The sequence below is a fragment of the Adiantum capillus-veneris genome, chromosome 26, assembly GCF_014529385.1.
Source record: "Adiantum capillus-veneris isolate H3 chromosome 26, ASM1452938v2, whole genome shotgun sequence".
Taxonomy (NCBI): Eukaryota; Viridiplantae; Streptophyta; class Polypodiopsida; order Polypodiales; family Pteridaceae; genus Adiantum; species Adiantum capillus-veneris.
This window is the reverse complement of record NC_140956.1, coordinates 45,278,423-45,287,659: the sequence shown is the minus strand read 5'-3', so window position 1 is coordinate 45,287,659 and position 9,237 is coordinate 45,278,423.

Genomic DNA, 9,237 nt, shown 5'->3' with positions numbered 1-9,237 from the left:
ATTGAAGCATGGCTCTTGGTTGTATTTGGATTCCATAGCCAAGAGTGTGGTGTAAGCTCTCAACTTCTCAACAAGCTTGCAGAAGGAGATGGAGCTCTTGCACTTTGTACTTCACACAATGAGAGTGTGTGTGTTTGTGGAAGAGTATACCCCCTCTCATGCTTGGTCCCCCCCCCCTCTCTCTCTCTCTCGTATTATTTTATTATATCATTTTGGACATGTGTCCTCTTTTTCCTCTTTGAGAGAAAGAACTTAATTATTAATTTTTACGCATCAATGATTCTCATTGGACCCCTTTAAAGCCTATCCAATAGGATTCAAGCACATCATGAGGGCCAAATGGGGAGGATCTTGACATGTTTTGTTTATGCTAATTAAGATATCATGTTTAAATTGAACACTTCAAGCACCTTAGTCATTTAAGCATGAAAATCGTTTATGCCTCTTGAGAGATCATGTTTGAATTGAGAACCTTAGTCATTTAATCATGAGGAGAACCTCAAGATTGGGGCAAGGTTCCCACAAACACCTTAATTAAGAACCTTAGTTTAGCAAGCACGAGAAGCACCTCATGCTTGGGTAGGATACCCACCTCAAGGTTAGCCCTAGCTTGCCTAAGATTAAAGGACTTTTTAACACTAACTTTTGGAGTTCTTTGATTTCTGGAGGGTCTTCAATAATTGGTTCTCTTGGTGACTCTCCTTTGTGGGGCTTAAGTAGGCTCACATGAAAAGCATTGTGTATGAGCCAATGGTTGGGAAACTTGAGTTGATAAGCCATGCCATTAATTGGCTTCAAGATTTGAAAAGGACCATAGTATCTTTTTGCTAGTTTAGCATAATACTTTTGATGGTCCGTAGGATTTTCGCCCGTCATTTGCCTCAATCGAGCCTTGAGAAACTTAAGTAATACCCAATCATTTTCTTTGAATGTTAAGGCCCTTCTGTGCTTGTTAACAATAGCTTTTTGACTTTTTCGAGAGATGGTTATAGCCTCCTTAACCTTTTGAAAATATTCTTATAGGTCATGGCAATACTCATCAGCAGAGTGAAGATCTTCCTATGTACTTAAATAGAAAGGGACTTTAGGTCTTCCCTAAATGATCTCAAAAGGTGCTTTTCCTTTAGTAGTATGGACAATATTATTGTACGCATACTCTACGAGGGGTAAGTACTTATCCCATTGTGAGCGTTGATCTACTTCTATAACATAAGTCTCTAGTAGATCGAGTATCGTAAGATCGGGTATCTTACTTTGGCCATCCATTTGTGGGTGATAGGCCGAAGAGAAATTCAATCTTGTACCTATATTTTCAAAGAGACATTTCCAAAAACTAATGGTCATTCTAGGATCTCTATCTGACACAAAGATGTTGGTAATCCATGGTGTTTGAAAATCTGAGATATGAAGAGGGTTGCCATTTGGTGTGCCTTAATAATATTTTTGACAAGAATAAAGGATGCTTGCTAAACCTATCTGACTATTGTCCATATTCTTGTATATCCATGGATAAATCTGGGTAATCCAAAGATAAAATCCATGGATATACTCTCCCATGGTGAATTAGGGTTTGGCAATGGTTGGAGTAATCCAAGTTACGTCCCTCTAGCATACTTAGTCTTTTGGCATACCACACATTTTGAAACATACTCTCCTATGTCCACTTTCATGGTAGGCCAATAGAAGTACGTCTCTACTCCTTGAAGAGTAGGTTGAATGCCTCTATGCCCCGCATAGGGAGGATGATGGTATTCGTACATGACTTTCTCACGAAGGGAGTGGGTAACACATAGCCTGTTGTCGTGGAGAAGATAACCATCTTGCAAGGTGAATGGTTCCTATTTCTTCCCCAAAGCGAGGACTGAAATTACATCTTTGAAGTTAAGGTCAGTAGCATATTCATCTATCATAGAAGATAGATCATTTTGAGTTAATATAGACACCGCATTACTTTTGGTCTTTGTGAAAGTGCATCAACTACTTGATTGTGCTTACCAGCAATGTGAGCAATATGAAAATAAAACTGCGAAAAAAATTTTGCCCACCTCATTTGTTTGTCAAAAATCTTGGTTTGCATCAGGAAGTACTTGAGACTTTGGTGGTCTGTTTGTAAAATGAATGAAGCCCCCAATAAATAGTGCTTTCCTCTGTCTAGAGCATGTGGAATAGCTAAAAGCTCTTTTGCATAAATGCCCAAGAACCATTCATCCGAATTGAGCCTTCGGCTCTCATATGCTATGGCATGCCCTTCTTGAAGCAAGACTACTCTAAGGAAATCACCACAAGCATCACAATGGACCTCAAATGGCTTTGAGAGATTCGGAAGCATGAGGACTGGTCAATCCATGAATGCTTAATGTTCGTCTTTGTTAAGTCATGTAATGGTGTTGCTATTTGAGAAAATTTTACCATGAAGCATCTATAGTATGCACACATACCAATAAAGCTTCTTAGCTCATGTAGACTCCTTAGATTAGGCCATGCTTTTATTACCTCTAACTTTGATGGATCCATACGAATACCATCTTGAGAGATAATATGACCTAAGAATTGAATCTCTTGAAGGAAAAATTCACTTTTTTTTTGGTTGAGAAGAAGCTTGTTCTCCCTCAATGCTTGAAAAATCACTTGGAGATGTTGTTTGTGTTCCTCCAAGGACTTGGAGTAGATGATGATATCATCAAAGAAAACTCCAGTGAAATTGCGGTAGGGTGTAAATATTTTCTCCATCAAACGGTTGAATGTGGCTAGTGCATTGGTAATGCCAAAAGGCATGACTATATATTCATAAAGACCAAACGTTGTGCGGAACGCGGTCTTTAGAATATCTTCATCCACTATCCTTATTTGATGATAGCCACTTTTAAGGTCAATCCTAATGAAGTAGGTAGAGCCTTGTAGCTTATCAAATAGACCTTCTACCCGAGGCATGGGAAATCTATTTTGAATAGTGATATGGTTTAGTGCTCGATAGTCCACACACATACGATATGTACCATCATTTTTTTGCACTAAAAGGACTAGAGAGCAGAAGGAGAGGATCTAGGCCTCACCATCCCTTTATCTACTAATTCTTGTACTTGCCTCATGATATCCTCTTGTTGAGCTTGGGAAACTCGATAAGGAGGCTTGTTAGGTGGTGAGCTTCTTGGTAGGAGCTCAATTCGATGGTCATCATCCCCTCATTTTGGAGGTAAGTCCATAGGGATATCATCGATAAAACATCTTGGAATCCATTTAGAAAAGTAGACAAGTCTAACTCTTCTTGATTCCTACCATTTTCATTCGATAAATCATTAACATCATTAATGGATTCTTTGACAAAAGTCATGTACACAAAAACCGAGCTTTTCATTGACTTATCAAAAGCCGGTAAATTTACAAGTGGTATAGTACACCCATACTCATTAGCTTCTATATACTGATAGCCGTTTTTCGGCTCTTTGTAATTACCACAGTGAGTTACCTCACCCTACCAAAATCACCCAAACACTGTGGCTATCCCTACCATTTCACTGTACATAGGCGTGCGTGAGTCACGGGACTTTTCCCATATCTTCTTCAAAAACCCTCAATTAGCTAGTCATTGGGCTAGTTGAGCCAAAAAAATAAAAATAAATAAATAAAATAAAAAATATAAGTATATTATGGCCCATGCATATGTAAATATTTCTTTGTATATAGGGCCTAAATAAAAGATTTTTTCATAATTATTTTGGTATTTATTTAAATATTTCTACCTAGGTGTGTGTTATTTATGCTCTGTACATTGCCTCACCATTACCACAATTTTTTCTTTTTCATACTCTTTATTCCATATAGAAATATTTTCATGTAAGCTTCTCTTATATTTTGTGTAACTCCATCCCAACAAAAATCCAAAAAACTAGTTCTATTTATGTGTATATTTTTTTCACTATTGTGATTTTTTCCTTCCTACATATATTCTCTATTACTCTCATAAATTAGACCACCAAAAATATTCATCTTTTTATGGTAGACTTATAATGAGAGAGATTTATTTTGACCCCTTTATATTTTTCCACCTACATTATTTATATTTGACATGTACATATTTTTTAGACCCCTCAATATTTGATTTTCTTAGTTGTACTATTCACTTATATACTAATCTCAACAATATCTTCAATTATAGACCTACCAAATAAGGTCAAGGGTAGGTGGCATGCATACATGCACTATGGAGGGCTCACTCTTGGAGGTATTCAAAAGAATCATCCAAAGAAGGACCCCACAAAGACCTTGTGCAGTGGAAAAAAACGGTCAGTTTTGCTGAATTTTTAAAGTTCACTTGCTCTCCGAATTTGAAAAGGTGATACAAACAAAAGTTGTAGCTCGTGGGCTGAACTTTTGCCTCAAATTTTTTCATGTTTTTTTGAGCTACGAGCTGTGAGCTATGATTTTTTTAGTGGACCTCAGTTTTCCCATGCTATGCAGCCACACTCTCTCTTCCACTTTATCATTTTCCTCTTTCACACACACTTCTCCACTCATCATCCCCATCTCTCTCACCACTCCTCTCTGCACACTACTCACCTTCTCCTCAACCTTGAAGAATAAGAGAAACCATGGTGAACTCATACCTCCCACACACAATTCCATTCCAAAATTGACCACCTAGTCTCATTTTTCCTCCTCCAATTTACCCATATCTATCAAAAAAAACCACAAAATTCAGCCTCTTCTCTTAAAAGACAGCATCATGGTGGTTGATTACTCAGCTTCAATTATCTTGTCTCTCAAGGAAGGTCAAGAGTGGAGAAAAAATGTACCGTCAAAGCTAGTGGATCATCAACAGGCGTCAAAATCGGCCCTACTCAAGACACTTGGAGCATCAACCTTGTAAGAAAGCCACCTTTTCTTACCTCTTAAGAGTTTTTTTCTTCCTTATTTGTATCCTACATGGATACTCCCATTGTAAATATCCAATTCCATTTGTAAATTAATACTAACTCTACTAACACTAACCCACTATGAAAAGTCCTATCACCTCCATTTCTCTCCTCTCTTTTTCCTCACCAACTTCTTGATAATTCCAAGCAAAAGAAATTAGATAAATTGCTGAAAATCTAACCCAACCATGGTTAGAGGAGTAACCCTAGCCTTCAAAATTGCTATAAAAGGAGGGTGTAGCTAGCACAAAGGGGGAGCCATAAGCAAAAGCACTATGCTATAGCTTGAGAAGCCAAGCTCAACCTCTCTAGAAGGAGCTCTTGAGTGGAAGCTCATTGTCTTATGCATGTGCATGTGTTGTAATAGGGGATTACCAAGGGAACTCTATGCCATTGTAAGAGAGAGAGTGATCATTCAATTGAGAGTAGGAAATCTATCATTTCTCCTACTAGTGTAAGCCCAACATTTGCTGAATCAAGGAGGGTGGATTTGGACTAAGCTTGGATATTTTGTCTCCCTTCCAACGTGAAGTAATGGACAACAATGATGCGTAAGTGTCTTGGTGTTTTTTGTTAAGTTCGTGATAGCTTGTTCTCTGGTGTTGTCATCAACCTAGCCATAAATCCCACATACTGTAAGAGGGCGACAGGGTGGAGAGGACTCCCCTGGCTTTAAGACAGTGATTGGGGTGGCTTTTCTTGTGATGTGTTGTGGTGAAATTTACGCAAGCTATGTTGAACAAATACTAATTTCACTTTGATTTGTCATGACAGATTTGTAAGAAGGTATTAATGCAACAAGCACCCCCTCCCCCTTTCTCTCTCTTTCTTAAATATATAGTTGTGTTTGCTTGATCATTGCCGATACGTTTCAAAGCAGCCCGAGCACTATCTATCTCTCTCTCTCTCTCTCTCTCTCTCTCTCTCTCTCTCTCTCTCTCTCTCTCTCTCTCGTGTTTTAGGGTGTGAGAGTATTCCATTGGTGTTAGGGTTAGTGTAAATTCCTTGCTTATTTATGGGTTGCTCTAACGATTCTCCTCTTTTGCGTCCTAGTTCGCTCTTAAACTAGGTGGTGCCCCTTGTGTAGTTGGGATTTGGCTGTGGGTTTGTTGTTTTGGTTTGTGTTGTGTTGTGCCCCAGCCCCATTGAGCAGCACGGGAGCCTTGAAGGGTGTCTAGAGGCCACTCTACTTGTTGCCCGCCCCGGACCGCCTCAATACATGCTCTTTCCCCTATAGGTGAAGTAGATTCTCCTTTTAGGGAACTTTATGTTGCGGCAGCCATGCAGTTGAGAACCATGGTGCCCCTAGGATATCATCCTCATGTTCGAGAGGAGAGATGAAAAAGTCTTCTTTGTCGACATAGCTTTGGACATGAAGCCTCAACTTCCCAATCAAGGGAGTAATGAAGGCTTGATGTCCCTTGAAAGCTGTGTCAGCAATTATAGTATCTCTCATATCAAAAGCTTGAATACCCAACTTGGTGGCCAACTTCATTGATATGAATTTGTGAGTAGAGCTAGGTTCAAACAAGATAAAAGCATCATGTTCCCTTACCTTTCCCCAGGCACACATAGGAGAGGCGATCCTTTGCAATGAGCATCCTCTTTTGGAGCTTCAATGGTGGAAGCTTTAGGAGTCCCAATACAGGCATTTCTCTTGGGGCAAGAACAATAGCCATGTCCTTGCTCCCCACACTTAAAACACTTATGGTCCTTGCAAAAAGCTTCAAACTCTTTAGGAGAGAGGTTTTTTTAGCCTTTGTAAACTCCTTTCTCCTTGGACCGATTGTTGATGTTGTTGTTATTGGAATTACCTTGGGAAGAATTTTGAGCATTGGTTTTTTCCTTTGCATCACTTTTGTCTTTGTTTTCCATGGGATTGACATTTTATCTAGCCCCTTGTTGGAAATTGATGTTGGAAGCAACCATGGTGTATTGGATTACTTTGATGATAGAAGCAAGCCATTGGGAGTTGACATACTCGTCCATTTCTTCAGGTAATCCCGCATAAAAGTTGTTGCTTTTGCTCGGCAAATGCTATCTTTTGGAAGACAGTAGCCTTGAGATGTAAATCCCAAAACTTGTCCACATATTTGTGAATAGACTCATGGGAGAGAAGCTTCAAATTGCACCATTCTCGGTAAGTACTTTGTCCTTTGCATCGCTTGCAAGTAAATGCTTCATGATGGAAACTCGTAGAGTTTTCCATGTCTTTGGGCCTCACTGTTGCCACAAAGGCTAGCCCACCATTGATGAGCTAATTTTTGGAAGTTCATAGCTACATGGTGTAGCTTGGAGGACTCCGTGAAGCCCTCATCTCCAAAGGCCACATCAAATTGCTGGATGAAGGCCAATACTTTGTCGGTGGCACCAAAGGTACCATCATAGGTGAGAAAAGAGATACTCTTTCCTCCCTCTTTGAACTTTTTGAGCGTTTGTGACCTTTGCCATGCATGGTATGATTTGCGATGTCCTCCCCTCTTATATTCTCTAAGAGAATATCCATAGATTTTGTCGGAAGAGGAGGAAGGTGAAGAAGAAGGAGAAGAGGGTGACCTCTTTCTTGACCTTTTCTTCCTTTGTTTCCTCTCTTCCCTTTTGGAGTGATGAGGAGAAGGACTGTGTGTTGACCGTTTCCTCTTGGGAGGAGTTAGCAATCGTCTAGACCGCCATCTTCGTGGAGCCACATCTTTAGATGAACTTAGGGATTCATTAATTTCTTGTTCTTTGGATTCCTCCTCTCGTATGGGAGAGAGTCTTATTTTGGGAGTCTCATCAAGAGGCCTCCTAAGCTCTCTCTTCTCTTGGAGAGGAAGGGAAATCCCATAAGTACGAAGTTGTTGAGTAACTTTGGCTTACAAAGTAGGGTTTCCCATAGCTTGCTACAACCTAGTGACAAGATAATTGACAAACATGGGACCTGAGTAAATTTGGCTTGCAAAGTAGGGTTTCCCATTGCTTGCTACAACCTAGTAACAAGATAATTGACAAACATGGGGGCATCATCATTAGCACCTTGATGTGCAAAATCAAAGTTATCAATGTTTATTCTACTCTCTTGGTTATTGTCAGCCATGCTAATTATAATTATGGGTTTACTTAGTGTATTCTTTGGTAATCCAAAACCTTAGTTGCTACTCCTCTTAGCCTTTGAAAATAAGAACTTAATTATCTACACACACGGCTCAAATTGATTAATTATAGAGAGTAGTGGAGTGGGTCTAATAAGCCTAGCTCCTTTTAAACTTATTATGACTCAACAATGGTAAAGACATAGGAAAGTCTAAGAAGGCCCCATTATTAAGACCAAAGCTCTCGAGGTGTGCACCATATCCCACATAGTGAGCTCAACAAAACCGATAATAGATCCGAGTCCCACTTAGCCTAATATAATTAACAAAATCAACCATTAATAGGCTACTTAAGGACCTCTCTTCTTAAGAAAGAAAAGAGAAACCAAATGCTCTGATACCAAAGTAATGAAAATGGCCTATGAACTTTGAGAAAATCAGAGCTAATAGAATTAGAGTGAGCATTTTTGTGAGATTACTTTGAGAACATAGAGGATGAACTTAATTGAGGGTAGAAACATAAACATAGTACTTAATTAATTTGGCATGTACGATACTTTTGCAAGAGAGAGTATTAGAGAACATGACAATAGTTGAGGACTAGATTTACTTGGAGCCAGTCCCCCCTCCAAAAGGCGTCCATATTATAGATTCTTCCATCAAGAGAGACTTGGTAAAATACAATCTTTGTGTTCCTTTTGACCTAGGTTATGCAATGAAAATGGAAAGTTTCATGCTTCACGAGAATAACATAAACTTTGCAAAAGCATTAACTATCCTAAGCCTCAGTCCCAAGGCCTCTAGCACCTTCTAAGGTGGAGATAGCTAGCGAGGAATGAGGGTAGGAAAGAGGAAGAAGAATCATTCATAGGAGAAAGAAATAGTCCCTTACTTATCATCACTCTTCTTGCTTATCATAGCATAATAGCATAGTAATGAAGATGAAGAAGATGATAATCTTAAGCATTGAAGCATGGATCTTGGTTGGATTTGCATTCCATAACCAAGAGTATTGGTGTAGGTTCTCAACAAGCTTGGAGAAGGAGATGGAGCTCTTTCACTTTGTACTTCACACAATAAGAGAGATAGAGATAGAGTGTGTGTGTGTGTGTGTGTGTGTGTGTGTGGGAGAGTATACCCCCTCTCATGCTTGGTCCCCCCCCCCCCCCCCCCCCTCTCTCTCTCTCTCTCTCGTATTATCTAATAAATCATTTGGACATGTATCCGCTTTTTTCTCTCTGAGGGAAAGAACT